Raw genomic sequence first — 15,301 nt, 5'->3', positions numbered from 1 at the left:
GCCAGGAGGAGCAGTGAGAGCCGCCTCGCTCCCCAACAGAAAGCAAGCAGTTAATTCCTTCCACTCCAGAGGCGAAAAATCTGCCAAAGCAGAAGACCAGGCCTGGGAGATCAGATTACACGTGAGGAGGGGGTGGAAGGGGAGAAGAGGAAAAGAAAACAAGAATTGCGAACCGGGCGCTGCCTCAGCCCCAGCAGGGATTAGGGGGAACGCGGAGGCGGCGCCGCTTCGCCAGCAGCAGCAGCTCCGTGGCAGGCGGACGGGGCCGTGAACACGCACGCCTTCCTGCGATCCGGATCTCGACCAGGAACGTCGACCTGTGCCGAGCGGGGCAGCTCCGGCCGGTGTTCAAAACCTTCTGCATGTTGATGCTTTGAGTGGAGCACAGCGGGGATTTCAAATGGGAGATGTCGAGTGATGCCCGGGGGAGCAGCGCACCTTACTGGGAGCCCAGCGGCGGTCCGATGATGGGCAGGCTGGTGTTTCTCCAGGGGTCTAATCCTGCACAGAGTTGTGTCTCTGAAGAGGGGGACACATCTCCCTCCTGGTCTCAGCCAGCTGCCCTTGGAGAGCAGCAGAGGTGGAGGCGGACACATCCATCCCCCTCGTCTCCGTCCCGGTCTGGGAGCAGGCAGGGCACTCAAGGAGGCTCCCATTCTGCTGAGCGTAACGGGACGCAGCCCAAGCACCGAACCTTCCTGGGGTTTGAACTGGTTTGGAAGAGCCAGGTGGTAGAGGTCCCTCCAGGTTGCACCATTAACACAACGCCAAAACCTGATGCAGAATTAAGCAGGGAAAAAGTTTTTAAATCGAATCCTTTCAGCAGGATTCGATTTTCTTGGTCCATGTAGAACGCAGTACCTGTCACATTTACATTTTCACTAAAAACATGGTTTGAGGCTGTGGAATGCCTCCACGTTTTCTGCCTTTTCAGGGAAAAAAATTATACAAGAAAATAATAAAAGATGGTGTAAAAGAAGAAACGTGGGCTACCGATCCCGGTAACCTCACCCTCTGCCTCTCCGTGTATTTTGAGAAACCCAAAGCTCCTTTCCCTTCGCCCTACCTGTCTGTCATTAATCAGAGCCATTCGCAGGGCAGATACATTACATGTGGTCTGAGGTTTACTGCTGTTGGCATGAAGAAAGACTGTAGATCCTGTCTGCCCGCATACCAGACAGAAAATAAAGAAAAGTGCGCGAGCGTGGATGAATAGCCACAGTCAGCATCCTAGGAGCTTCCGACCCTGCTTCACGCCGGCCCTACAGCTGCTGCAGCCGGTGCTTGAGGCTCAATTTTGTTGCTTTATCATTTACAAAGCTTTTGAAGACCTACACAAATGATTACAACCAACATTTGAGTGCTCCTCACTGCATAGCCGTGGAAACGATGGTGCTGGGTCCCAAAGGGGCCAGGAGAGCTGCTGGTTCAAAACACCGAGGAAGTTACCTGCAGTGACAAGTACTGAGCTGTACGGATGGTTTAATTTCATTGACGTTTCCCAATGGGAACAAACATCTACAAACACGCTTCTTGTGCAGGCCGTGAGCACCTCCCTTACATGTCCTTATAGATATTACCTTCTTTTTGTTTTCTCTGTGAAGGAAAAGCTATGAAATCCCCCAGTAAAAATTAAACAATGTCCAGCACCTTCTCCAGTCGCATCTCTCTCCCAAAATCTCACAAGAGGAACGGAAAACAGCAGATGTTGCCCAGGAAGGATGTAACAGACAGCTCCATTTGGCTTCACCAGATGGAGGCTGATCTCTAAATTTGGGGTTACCTGGATGAGACCTGAAATTTAGCACGGAAATGCCAGGCTTAACTTCACTGGCCACAGCACATTCAGACTGCCCACAGAAGTTCCTCTGCCTGCACAGCCAACTTAAGAGATATTGGATCACGTCATCACAATCATGATTAAACCTTCCAAAATAAGGGAACGACCAAGAGCAACCTGCAACACCCACCGTTAAAGGACACAAAGCTATGGATTGAGCCGGCAAGAGGTGGGAAAATCCAGGGAGAAAGTTTTTGGTGGTTTTCTGTGGGTCACTGCGTCCCCATTTCCTCCCTTCTCTTGGTTCAGCTCAGTCTGTGCAAGGCTCCCTCCTGGAACGCAGCCAGAGGATTTTCGGAGAATGAAAGAGCTGCTGTGTTCCCTAATCCCTCCCTCCACCCCGCACCTTAGTTAGGGTGCCAGCAGAACCCGTCTGAAAATTAATCTGAAAGCAGAAGGAGGGTCGGAGAAAGAAACAGCCCAGAAACCTCCAGCAGCCCTGGAGTCAAGGGGAATACGAAGCCAGTGCTGCACTCGAGAGAGGTAACGCAGAAGGATGTCAAGCCGTGTACCGGTTATCAGATCGAGCGAAAGCGCAGAGGAAAAGCCTCACAGATTATGTGAGCTCTCATCTTGTAATTACACCTGGAGTGTTAGAGAAAAGGATGTCACAAAGGCACCGGGAGGATTAGCAGGTTGTCGTTTCGGAAAGAGCTGATAATAGCCTGGGTACTGTTCGCTCGGTGTCAAGCTCCCAGACTTGATCTGGCTTTTAAGATGGAAAATATTTTAGGAAAATAAACGGAGGGCAAATTAAGCGCTCAGCTTAAACACACACTTATGGAGCAGAGACACCACAGCTTTATTCCCAGCTCTTCTTCAGGCTGCTCCTGTAGCAGTCGACCAACCTGGTGCCGTGCTTGTGCCCCACTTGTACAAGATTTCCTCCCCCCGTGGGAGGCTCAGCGACCACGTGAAACCTCGGCCCTACACCCGCTGCACCACCTCCAGCTTATAAACCCCCTCTGCCTTACTCCTCTTGCGCAGAGCTCCCGTGATCTGGTTTGAAAGCCGCCTGGTGGCAGCTGGCCGGGGCGGAGGACAGGGTAAAAACTGCTGAGCTGAACTCGAGGCAGGCTTCTCGGCTTTTCACAGCTCGTGCCGGGTGTGCTCAATGTCGATGAGGCATCCTGAGCTACCTGCGAGGAGTCTGCGCACGCTGAAATCACAACGGACGTGAAAAGGTCCAAGAGTAATGGATGTTTTACCTCCCTCCCACAGAAACGCTTCATTTGGACCCAAGAAAAAGGGAAGGTTTTCATGTCGGGACACCAAGAAGCCTGTCCCAAGAGAAACCAGGAGCTCTCTCGGATGAGGAGCTGTTCCCCGTAACTGCACTGGGACTCCCAGAAATGAAGTGAGCTCTACAGCACAATGACAGAAGCACCCCACTGCGCTTCAGTCCTGAAAGCTGTGAGGAGTCAACACAATTACCGCCTATTAATTGGGATACACGACTGCTTGATAGCGCTGAATGCTGCCCTCCTCTGAATTTGCTCTTTTCGAGCTTCTTGTAATATCACGAGAAACAGCAAACACGAGCAGCAAGGAGGAACAGCCTCTTCTGAAACCACTTCCAGGAACAGGGATTGTTTAAACAAAATACATTAAGTGAAACCATCTGCGTGAAGGGTCAAACGCCATCTGAGGCTCGACCTACAAAAATAGCCATTTTACAAAATTCGGGCTATCATCCCTTTTCCTTTTCTTCTTTAATCTGGATAATTGGGTGCACGGAGGGGGGGTACGGAGAGGGTATGGTGGAGCAAGGAATTTAACTCAGCGGCTCCGGGGCCAAGAAGACGCTGCTGACAGCCTCAGCATCACCTTCTCCAGCATCCTGGGAGGAAGGCTTTCTCGGCCCCGTTGGGAGGAAGGCTCTCTGATGGGAGGAAGGCTCTCTGAGCCCATCGCTGAGCATCCCGCTCGCAGTGGGGTTAGGCAATCATCCCTGGCGCGGGGCGCGTGGGAGGGGTCCTCCCCAGCACTGCGTCAGCCCCGGTGCCAGACAGCCCGCGGAGCTGAGTCACAGGGGATGTTGTTTTCGCAGGATTTGCTGGCGAGAGGTAGGTGACAGAAGAGGTTTGGGGAAGAGAAAAGAAAAAAAATTTTAAAAAAAGGTGATTTAGAGTTATAAAGCAATAAAAGATGTGTTTTAGCCCGCTGCCGCAGGGGATGTCAGTGCTGGAGCGCAGGAGGGCGCAGGGATGGTTGGCTATTGCTAACGATAACAAACATTAGGCAAAAACATTCAGCATTTTGCTTCCAAATGGGCACTTTGTACCATTTCAGCATCGAGCGATCCCCTCCTGCCCCAGAGGGGCCACACACCTCTCACCCAGCCTATCTGAAGCCCAACTTGCACGGGAGCAACACGGAAAGCACGGCGCCTCGAAGCAAGAGGAATGGCAGGAGGTCTCGGACACGGAGCTCCTCGGGCATTTCTTTGGCCACTGCAACTTGTGACCTGCTCTCACTGCACCATGGGGACCCTGCAAAGATCCCACAGCCGAGGGAGAGCGCCCGCATCTGAGCACGGCCTTAGTCACCTGCTGCAGGCTTGATAAACGCCGGTTAACTGCAGAAATATTTCCGTCTGTATCACTAGTGAAGTCAGGCTTTAATAAAATATTGCAGCTGCAAAGGCAAAAAATCATTAATCATTTTTTTCTGGAAACCAAGCAGATGGCGATGATGGAAGTGAAAACTACAACTCATTTGTTTTCAGCAAAACTGCCAGCAAGAAGGCCAAAAGAATACCAGTTGTGGGGTTGTTTGGTTTTTTTTAATATATATATATTTTAAGCATTTATGAGCCAACGTGTTTCATGCCTGGCAGCTTTTTAAGCAGACAAATATTTAACGGATCCAACATAAATGCAAATATCAGCTATCAAAAGTCAAATTGCACAGCTATGATGTAATGAAATAGCTCTGCTTTATGGGAGTGAGGTCACAGGTTTGAAATATGGCCTCGGATGCAACAAAATCTTTCACAGGGGTTGCAAGAGCGCAATGCAATTACTTGCCTACATCTAAAATTTTATAGATATTTAAATTCAATTGTGAGGATGTGAGTCATTAATTTGCATAAGTATTGCCGAGGAACAGAGCGCTCCTCAATCAACATGAACTAATGAAGCTCTCACGGGCTGACTAAATAGCTACAGCGAGAGAGCTGAACTGGTACATTGGAAGTTGTACGTTACAGTCCCCAAACGTTTTTATATTCCTGTTGATAAAGAAACGGAATGGTCTGTATATGCAGAACACATAGATCAAGAAACAACCCGGTGGAAGCAGCCTCGGGGAAGGGATATATATTCAGAGCCACCCCGGTGGCATTCCCAAGGATGCCCAGCCAGCGAGCTGCCCTGCTCAGCAAATCCTTCAGCACTGGCTGCTCGTTCTGCTATTTTCTGAGCTCTCTACTGGGAGGAACAGCTTCAGTCTGTGTTGTTAAACAGGAGGCCTTGTAAACAGGCAAGATGGGCTCTCCACTTCAAAGCACGCGTTTTAGGGATCCATCAGGGAATTTATGGAGCCCAACATGTTATCTTCGACTTCGCTGTGACACCTCCAGATGGATGCTTTCTCCCTCCAGAAATACATCATAAACTCATCTGTGGTTTTGAGGACCCCGAATACGACATTGGGTAGCACCACAGGAAGCTGTCAAATACATGCAAACCCAGCAACAGCACTGGAACAGGCTTGGGTCGTTCCACCCGGAGCAGGAACCAAAACCATTTTAAGAATAGCAAAGCTAACACCTGAAATGAACTCGTCTGAGTCAATATTAGGCCCGAAGGAAGGAGGTATCCCACGTCCCTTCTGTTTATCAGGGGGATGGACGCAAAGAGAACGGGGTGCGTTAACAGCCAGCCCCCTTGTGATGGGCACCAGGGCAGCGAGCGCTTCCACCACTGCCCCTAACCCCGCTGAGATCCACACACGTGTTGGCAGGCCCCAGTGGGGTTCCCTAATCAAATCTGGTCTGCTCAGGACAGATGAAATGGCCCAAGAGCAACCCCAGCACGGGATAAATCCCTGCACGAAGCAGCCCTGAGCACAGACAGCTGAAAACGCGGAGGAGAAAGGAGGAGCGGGGGCCAAACCCAGAGGCTGCCCCCCGCCTGCCTTCCTGTCCCTCCCAATAAGTTATTCATTAACATACCAAAACACACATATCAACGAGGAATTCATGGAGATTCCCTGAATACCAAAATCCTGAGTACAACGCTGAGCAGAGCCAGCTTACCACCCCCTTCCAGCTCCACACCCTGCCCCGGGTGGATGGCTGCTATAAAGCCCCGCTCGGGGCTCCAGCAGCAAAGCCCTCGCCAAACCCCTTCCCCACCAGCGCCTTCCCCGAAGGCAGCACAGCCCCAAACGAGGCCACGACCACGAATGCTGCGTCTTTAAATCCGTCCCCGTTTCCTTTTCCAAGTTGCTGTTCGAGCCGTTACAGCTCCCTCAGGACTCCACTGACTCACTGCATTTTCGGGCTGACGCAAGCACGCTCCTTCTGCACAGCTTCAAAACAGGCCCCAAACGTTTCCAGGCACAAACCGGCCACCGAAAAGCGGTGTAAATCAGGTGCTCTTAGCGAGCGGGCATCGCCCCATGAAACAGGGAACACACTTCAGTCCCTTTCCTTCTAGGAAATCATTAACCACTGGCACAGCACAGCCATCCCTAGGGAGCGCTGCTAGGGATGCTACCGCTCCCACTCTGAGATCCAGAGGGAAACAGCTCACTTTTGGGAAATGGTTTGCTCTCGGCTAAGCCCCAGGAGTGCTGCTCCATCACCTGGGCACCTTTCGGCTTGCTGTTCCCAGCATTTGGGGCCGCAGGGATGCACAACTCTGCCCCCAGGCTGCACCTTTCGGAGCACCCCGCACACAACGTCCATCCCAGCTTCTCTGCACCCGTGCCCGGTTCCTCAACTCTACCTGCCAGCAAATCTGGGCAGGAAAAGAGAAAAAAAAATGTATTGGGAGGGAGAATTTAGGGTAACACCCAAACAGGCCGAGCACCTGTACCAATGGTGGCTTCTACAGAGCCCAGAACCTACCAGCTGGGAAGATGCATACAGAAACGTGGCACCAGGGAAGGCAACTTCCATGTGTGAAGACTAAATAAATTTTCTCTTCTGAAGCCCTTCACTCAGCTTCCTGGGCTCCTCTGGTCACTGAACATCAGAAGATGGACCCTTTATGTACATTTTTTTTCCTTACAGGAATGGCAATAAAAGTAAAGCAAATACCGGGCTTCTGACTTACATTTGTTGCCTTATGGTTCAGCTCCAAAGGCAGCTGATTTTTTTATTTTCTGCTTGTAGCTTTCAGCTTTTATCCACTCTGAAAGATGTCACTGTGACAGGAGAACTGGAAGTGACATAAAAATGTAAAATCGAACAATGAAGTGGAAAAAAAAAATCAGAGAAAGACGAGTGTCTTGTTTTTGTCACCTACATTAACACCGATAATAAAAAATTCAGGAAAAAGGCTTGCTAGGGAGCCTTGTTATTCCCTTCAAGCCAAGTTAAATAAGATAAATGTCTAAACCAAACCTGTTTGTACTTCAATCTTCACAGCACGTGACAGAGAGGCGATGTCTTTGCTAGCAGAAGGGTCATGACTGTGGCTTGCCAGCCCAAGGGTTGGCAGCATCACCGCACCTGGGCTCAGGCAAACACTGCAAGCGGAGGCGACACCTAAAATCCCTTTTGTTACATTGCAGTGGGAATGTCACATTTCCTACAAGCAGAGCTGTCACAGACATGGCTGTGACCACATGTATGGGGCAGGCTGGAGCCACCAAGAGCACAAAGGAGGCCTGGAGCAGGCGTGTGCTGCGAGGCGCAGGAGGGCTTCACGCGAATCCTGAGCCAAGAGCTCAGCGACCAGTGCCGTGGCTCCCCTCCTCCTGGAAAACGATGAATTAGAGGCTATTTGCACAACTAACTTCAATCCTTTATACCAGGAATATAAAAAAGCAAAAAACCACAGCACGTGCCCAGTAATTCTCTGTTTAGACACTGGGAGTCTTATACCGAACCTCAAATTTAAGGATGCAACTAGAGGGTAGGTGTACTCGACTTTATTTGGATTTTTTTTTATTGGTATTCACAGTATCTTGGAATGACAGAATTGGGAAGCTAATTCATGAGGAAAAGGAGCCACACAGATGCATCTCTGAGGCAGGCTAGCTGCACCAGCCTAGGAAACCAGCCAGCTGTTAAACCGCTTGAGAGCTTGCGCCTCCCAGTCAGCCTGGACCTGCAGCACGGGAAGCGAGGATGCACTGAGGGCAGAGATCAGAAAAGCGTCAGGAATTATGATTCACCGAGGTGAATCACCAGCAGGTCCCCCACGGGTGGGACTGGGGGCCAGCACACCGCCTGCAGCCCCACGTGGGATCGCAGGAGCCCTGTCGGCACGCACGGGCATCGGGACGGCTCCAGGGGCTGCAGGTCCTCGTTGCCAGCCCCGTCCCCGCCGCACCGCGCCAGGCGGCTCTCGCTGGGTTGTTTCCACTCGCAGCTCGAGGGCTCGGCTGCCCAGAAGCCCACACAGCAGCACGGCCCCGCTGCCAAGCCGTGCTCCATCTCCTCAGGATCATCTCCACGGCCACACACCGGCCAACTCCTCCCCGGCTTCACATGGGAAGCGTGGCGGCGGCGCTCGGTTCTTTCCATTTCAGACATTACCTTCTCACAACACAGCCTTCACGCCTGCCCAATAGCTTTATCTCCAGCAGAAGCTCGTCCCGAGCCAACAATCCCTCTGATGCTTGCAGGATCCACACGGAGCTCGAGGAAGATGGGTTTTTATCGGGGTCCTTTGCATCACGGCGGTGAAGACGGGGAGAGCAGCTCTGCAGCCCGTATTTGAGGACGGCCGAGGGCTTTTTTGCTGGAGCAGAAACTGCGGAATTTGGCCTGGGGTGCTTTGCCCAAGGAGCCATCCGATCTCATGACTAAGTGCACGCGAAGCGATGGGGGTGGCGGGGAGGGAGAGACACGCAGGAGGACGGAGCTCTTCTAGTAAACATCTGAGCCGCCTGCAAGAAAGGCCGCGCTATTAAAACGGAGCCGCTGCTGCTTTTCCAGTATCTTTTCCTCTGTTTATCTCAGTTGCCATGGCTCTGGCTTGAATCATCCGCCCAAATTGCATGCACATGTCTCGGGCCACATTATTTCCACTCGCTCCGGATCGACTTTCACTCACCTGGCAGCCAGCGGAGCCAACCAACGTCATCACGCCCCGCCACGCACAACTGCTCCGCCGCTGATTAGAAACCGATGTCGAGTCCTTCCCAGCAGCCCACGGACACGGCAGGAAAGGCAGCGAAGAGGAAAGGGCACCGAAAACAGCACCCTGCTGCCCTCCGACGGGGGCTCCGAGGGGGCTGAGCGTGGGAGGCTCGGTGCCGGCGGGGCTGGAGCGGGCTGGCTGCGAGCTGCGGTCAGCTCCTCGGCCTGCGCTGCGCTGGCGTCAAGGGGATTAGAAGGAACAGAGGCAAAACACAGCTCGCTGGCACTCGAAATAACCCCAGGCTGACAGATCACCCCCCGGCCACGGTCACGTACCACGCAGCCCAAAGTGATTCACTGCCTGGCCCCAGGGCAGGCAGGGGTACAGCAGAAGGGGTCAGGCCGTGCCCTTGGTGCTCAGCTGCAGCGCTCGGTGATGCTTCCTTGTGCTGGAAACCCAGCTGGGCACGGGAAATCGAAAGCACCCGACAGCCCTCAGCACCCACAACACGAACAGGGCAGGATGGAAACGCACGGGGGTGGCTCTGTGCCCTGCAGGAGCCCAGGTTTCTCCTGCTCGTGTGTGCAGCGGGCCCAAATTACCCAGCTGAAGAAACGCGGAGGTCTCACCAGGCTGAGAAAGGAAAACTTCTTTCTGTAACACCAATATTTGCTGCACGGGGATTTAAAAGTGAAATCCAACAGGGAACTGCTCCTGTAGTTTCTGTATTTTAACATCTTACATTAGGTAAACAGCAGGCCCTCAATCAGAATCCCTGTTGTCTTCAACAAACCCATCAAATTGGTTTATCCCAGAGGAAACCTCTGGCCTTTACTAGGTATTCCTCCCGTCTCTGATAATCCTGGGATATAGCTGTAAATTACAGAACCAGAAAAGGCACCAGGGATTTGACTTCAGTTTTGTGCTGAACTGAGCACAAAACAAACGATCACGCTGGTGGGAGCACACGAGACTTCAGAAACCTGGTAGATTGATCCCGAATTCCTGAGATTGCTGATTTGCTCCAGGACTGTACCTATTAGAGAGGTTCTCCTGGCACCGGCAGCACGAAATCCAGTAAAATAACTCAATGGCAGACGGGTTCATAAATATTTCAACAGCCAGCGCGCTGCCATACGAAAGAGCAAACGGCTCCTTTTTGCTTTCTGCTGCTCCAAGAGCCTGGGAGAACGTTCCTGGAGTTGAGTGAAAAGAGAAGATAAAAGTACGGCGGGATGAAAGAGTTAAACACGTGACTGAACAGAAGCAAAGTGGAAAAGAAATGTGCGCAGTTTCGGTGGCCGGAACAAATGCCAGCACTACCATGACGCCAGCCCTTCTCCTCTCAAAGCGTTGGTTCCCCGAAGTGACAGCCGCATCGCAGAGCGCAGCTCTGGGGAGCTCGCAGCAAATCCCTCCAAGGTTTGCATCAGCTTTCCTTGATCACAGCAGATAAGTGGAGAAAAAGGAATATAAAGTGGGACGGCAGCACTTGCAATCAGTCTTTGTCAGAGCAGTTGTACCTGCCGCCCTGATCAGGGGCCGCATCTGAAACCCAACAGCAGCCAACACAGGCTTCTGCAAATAAATCTCATCATTTTTAGTCTTTAACCTCAGGCACAGAATACTGAGGGCCAGGATGTGGAAATTGGGCTGTGAAGAGATGATTTGAGGTTATGAAGGACCGGTGAGACTGGCCAGATAGAGGAGGGCAAAGGGAGACGCGGTGGTGGGAACGGGGGGACGGGAGAAGGGCAAGCGCTGCATATATTCGCCTGCACACCCCAAAACGAACAGCCCGGCTCCATCTGCCTGCCACAGGGTGACACCAGCTGCCTGTGGCTGTGCAGTACAGAAATTGGGGTGCTGCTTTCTGCCCCCTTGCCTGTACCCCCTCAGTTCCCCTCCTTCCCCCAGCACCTGTGCATTCGAGCCAGAACCACGCCGAACAGACTGAGGAGCTATGAGCGGGCAGGGGGCCGGCAGCTGGAGCCTCCCCTGCTGCTGCCTCTTCCTGGCCTAAATTCGGCTGCAGGCACCGGGTCCAGACCTGCTGCCTGATGGACAGCCAGGCAGCGCTCAGGGAGCCTGATAAAATCCTGTCTCCATTTGGGAAAAGGGGAGCTGAGAGGCTCACGGCCTGAATCAGCCCGGTAAGGATGTGCTGGCACCGGGATCGTGTCCGGGTGTGCGCCCCGGGAGAGAGCAGAGCAAGGTGCTGGGGCTGCGGAGGTGTGGGTGTGTGTCACCAAGGGGGACAACCCCCCGGAGCAATGCTCCAGCACAGGAACCTGTCCCTTTAGCTCATTTCACTGCCCCCCCAAAGGTCTCAGCAGCACGTCACGTACCAGGCGGGGATTTCAGGATTGCCGCTAACGTGCTGCTTCGAGCACGCTGCCAGCAGATATTTACCTCCACACTTAACGTGCGAATGAAATCCCAGGGAACAACTCCTTCTTTACAGCGAGCTGGGCGGTGGGGCAGGTCCAGCCCTCCTTCCAGCGGCGAGGGTTTGGCTTTGAAAGGCTGTCACCAAGCGGCAGCGCTCCGAACGGCTGCTGGTGCCCGAGACACTGCCCTCGTCTAAGCAGGATGGAAAACGCGGGGAGAGATCACGCAACAAAACCAAATCGAGCCAGGGAAAAATTACTTGAGGAGGAAACAAATGCTGCACGGTTTGTTCTTTCAGTATAAAAACGGATAAATTCAATTCCTGATCCGCTCCTTTGAAGCAGGAAAATCATCGACAGCACAGCCTGCAGACGCTGCTCTGTATAAAACAGCAGCCAGGGAGGTGTGCGGGGGGGAAAGGAGGATGGAAGACAGAAAGGAGGCAAGTGCCAGCCTCCCACTGCTGTGTGCAGTGAGTCAAAACGCGACGCTCTGCACCTGATGGAAGCGAAAAGGGTGCTTAGGTTTTATAGCTGTTATTTTCCTAAAGCACTATGAAAAAGGCAAGTGGTCAGCACGCATCTGCACCAAACAAGCATTTGGGGTTTCCTCTATTGATCAGGCTCTGATCCATCAAGCCTGGCTGGCTGAGTGGATGGGGAGAGGCACCAGCCCCGGGGCCGGGGGTTCCCCAGCCACAGGCACGTTGCCCCCATCCCATTTGGGGAGCTCAGGGCCCGCTCGGTTGTTTCCTCCCATACCTGGGAACTGCCACCTGCCACGCAACTGCAGCCGGGCTGCGCTTCGTTATTCCTGTCAAGCAAAAAGCCAGTTTCTCTTCAATTAATCCCAGCCTTAATTAACAGCAGCAAGCCAGGTCAGGGCTGGCACGGAGCAGCTGAGCATGGTGGTGGAGCACGATGAGCCCCACGCAGCCCCTGCCCGGGCTTCAGCGGAGCTCCTCAGGGCACAGCTAAAGCCAGATCAGCTCCCCGGGCTCCAACCTTCAGCAAAGGGAGCTCGTGGAGATCATTTGGTTCCCTGTGCTTGCTTTCCCACACATACCATTAGATATCTGCCCTCTAATTTGTCCGGGGAGTACACCAGGTTGGTTTCCATGGGATTTCCCTTGCACTCCCTGCTAGCTACCCAGAAACCCCAACAGCGTTCGAGATCTGGGAACACTTGAAAGCGTAAACTGGGATCCGTGACCTCCTTGCAAACCTCCCAGTACAGAGCTGGTGTTTATCTGGGCCTGCTATAGGGTTTTCTCCTCCTTCAGGGAAGCTTCCAGGCTTTGGGAAGCTGCAGACATTTGGCAGATGCAGTTTGTGCTGCAGGCTCGGAGGCCCAGCTGAGGATGGGTGCTCGTTGGGTGCCCACCGGAGAGGGGAGCTGGGCGGCCCCAAGGGAATTTCAACTCAGAGAGACAAATGGAAGATGGTGCCGAGCTCCTTCTGCAGCTCACAGCCCAGGTAGCAACTAAAGAGAGAGCAAAACATCAAATACATGAACTGGAGGCTCCACGCTTCTGCTGGGGCCGTGCAGGACGAAGCACGTCACTGACAGTGGGGTCACCGCGGCACGGCAGGGGACCCGGCACCCACACCGACCCCATACACGGGACGTGGGCTCATCGGGTGCACGAGAAACAATCAGCCAGCAATCATTTCACTTACTAATTGCTCTGCTCTGGCTTGCAATAGCGATGCAGAAGAAACAGCTGCCGGCCACTCCCCGAAATACCCAATCATTTCCACCATCCTCCTCGTCTCTCTCTCAAAAAAACCCCTCCTTTGCCACAGCGAACCGAGCTGGAAGCTTTACAGCTCCTGGAGGAAATCTTGCATCGCGCCCAGAGACCTTTAGAAAAGCTCTGGCAGCAAAATAAATTATTTACGGTGCTGTTTCTGACAATACAATCTCCATAAATGACACGAGATTGAAGGGTTTAAAAATGAGTGCCTGTGGCAAGGGGACCGAGCGCGTGTCTGATGGAAATATTGATTAACTATTCCTACAGCCTCGGAAACAGGCTGACAAAAAGGAAAAGTGCAATTTTTTTTTATGTCTTTGCTGTGAAGCGGGATGGCACCGAGTCGCTTCACCCATTCCAGCTAAGCCCAAACACGGCAGGTTGGGGCGTTTGCAGACTTTTTTCTTCTTTAAGCCAACCCAACCCGGGTGTTCTCTCCCCGAGTCTAATTCATGACTTAATTAATTTCCCCATTTCCCCGGAATAACTCAGTCAGTCGAGGCTTCTGGCTTCCAGCAAGGCTCCTGCTGTTTATTTGGGCTTTCCAGCTGGGCTGAATGAGATGCAAAGAGGTCTGAGGGCTCGCCGGAGGTCACGCAGAGAGGAAAGTCACTCGGCTCCTCCAGCGTAACGGCCCTGCGCTTTTACAGCTCCCAGGACTTCGCTCTCAGCACCGGCCTAACCTTGTCACAAGCTACTAAATCTGTTCCCAGCATTTCAAGCGTGCCCGGCTTCTTAGGAAACGGCGCTTCCCTCCGCTAGGAGCTTGGAGCAACTCCTCTGAAGAGCCTGATGGAAGTCCGCAGGCACTCCAGGCGCATGCTCTCCAGGAGAAAATTCGATGGAAATGGCTCACGTGCGGTTTTCCACTTCCAGCAGCAGGATTCTCAAACATATTTCAGCTCGAGACTCAAAAGAAAGGCAACTCCGGGGGATGTTTAAACACAGTCTGCCTAAATATTTTGTTTAAGGGCAGTATTTTCCTATTGGCTTGAAGCTGTAGGGTAAAACGTCGTAGGCAAGTCTCGGAGACTGCCGGGCTTCAGTTAGCCCCACCGCGGGCTTCCAGCAGGGCCGAGGACAAGCCCTGCACTCCTCCATGCCTCAGCTCCGTATGAAGGGCTGGGAAATGCCCAGCCAAGGACCCTTTTAATTCCACCAGGAAAAACAGGCCTCCCCAGCAGAGCTCCAGAGTACGTTTTTGGTTTGGTTGTGAGGGTCCTGACCTGTAGGGTTTTGCTGTTTCCTTTGAACTCACGTCCTGATGTTCCTCAGCTCCTCCTCTTCCATCCCAGAAGGATTCAGACAACTTCTGTGACCCGATCCCCAGCTCTCCCACCGCCCTTTGCCTCCCCAGCCCTTTTTTTGCCCTGCACCACCCTTGTGCCAGCCTCCGTTCCTCAGCTTCATTTTCTCCAAACTCTCTTCTTTTTACCTTCAAGTTTCTTTCCACCTTTCTTTCCTCCCCGCATCACTCTCCCTGACCTCCTAATGGCCAGCTCCAATTAAACCTTAATTACGCCTCGTGCAGGCAGCTGTTCTCACACCCATCCTCACCCCCGAAGAACAGCCGAGGCAGGAGCCCTGCCTGCTCGACGTCTCTCCGTAACCCCGCAGCTCACAGACACACACAGCCCATTATCTGACGCCTGCTCCAGCGTTATTGATTTCTTTTTTTTCCTTTCTCTTTCGTTTCAATTACTTCGGAAGAGGTCACCGTACCCTTGCAAGGATAAACATCTTCACCGAGCGAATCTACGCCGATATAAACCTCAGCAAGCCGACGAGGGTACAGCCGGCTCTTCTCTTCCACGTAAATGAACCCTGCCACTTGCCAAGCAGTTTCCAGATGCCCCCACGAGTGCTGTGATGCTGCCTGCAGGGCTGCCACCCCTCCGTGCCCAGCCCCGAGCCACCAGGCACCCATCCCGCATGCCACCCCTCGTGTCTCAGCACCCCAACGGGCTCCCAGCCGCGGCAGACCTCTTGCCCCGTGGCTACCAGCCCGGGCTGGGCTCTCCAAAGAAACCACTGGGGTCTGCCAGGCAGGAC

At 53.0% G+C, this 15,301-nt stretch overlaps 1 protein-coding gene and 1 long non-coding RNA gene across 4 annotated transcripts in view; both read right to left on the bottom strand.

Moving 5' to 3' along the window:
• The window catches only part of ABL1 (ABL proto-oncogene 1, non-receptor tyrosine kinase), a 69,592-nt gene that overhangs the window by 35,782 nt on the left and 18,509 nt on the right, over positions 1-15,301 (bottom strand). The window lies entirely within an intron of this gene.
• Positions 7,934-13,119, bottom strand: LOC311421796. 2 transcript variants are annotated; one of them, XR_014685005.1, is made up of 3 exons: positions 11,515-13,119; positions 9,076-10,540; positions 7,934-8,908 (listed from the first exon to the last, which is right to left on the bottom strand). It is a non-coding gene; the product is annotated as an uncharacterized lncRNA (long non-coding RNA). The 2 variants fall into 2 exon arrangements; XR_014685006.1 differs by lacking the exon at positions 7,934-8,908 and having other exon boundaries at positions 8,972-10,540.

This window comes from Aythya ferina, assembly GCF_964211825.1.
Source record: "Aythya ferina genome assembly, chromosome: 20".
Lineage (NCBI taxonomy): Eukaryota > Metazoa > Chordata > Aves > Anseriformes > Anatidae > Aythya > Aythya ferina.
Note: the sequence above shows the minus strand (reverse complement) of the source record. Positions and strands in the feature narration are given on the sequence as shown.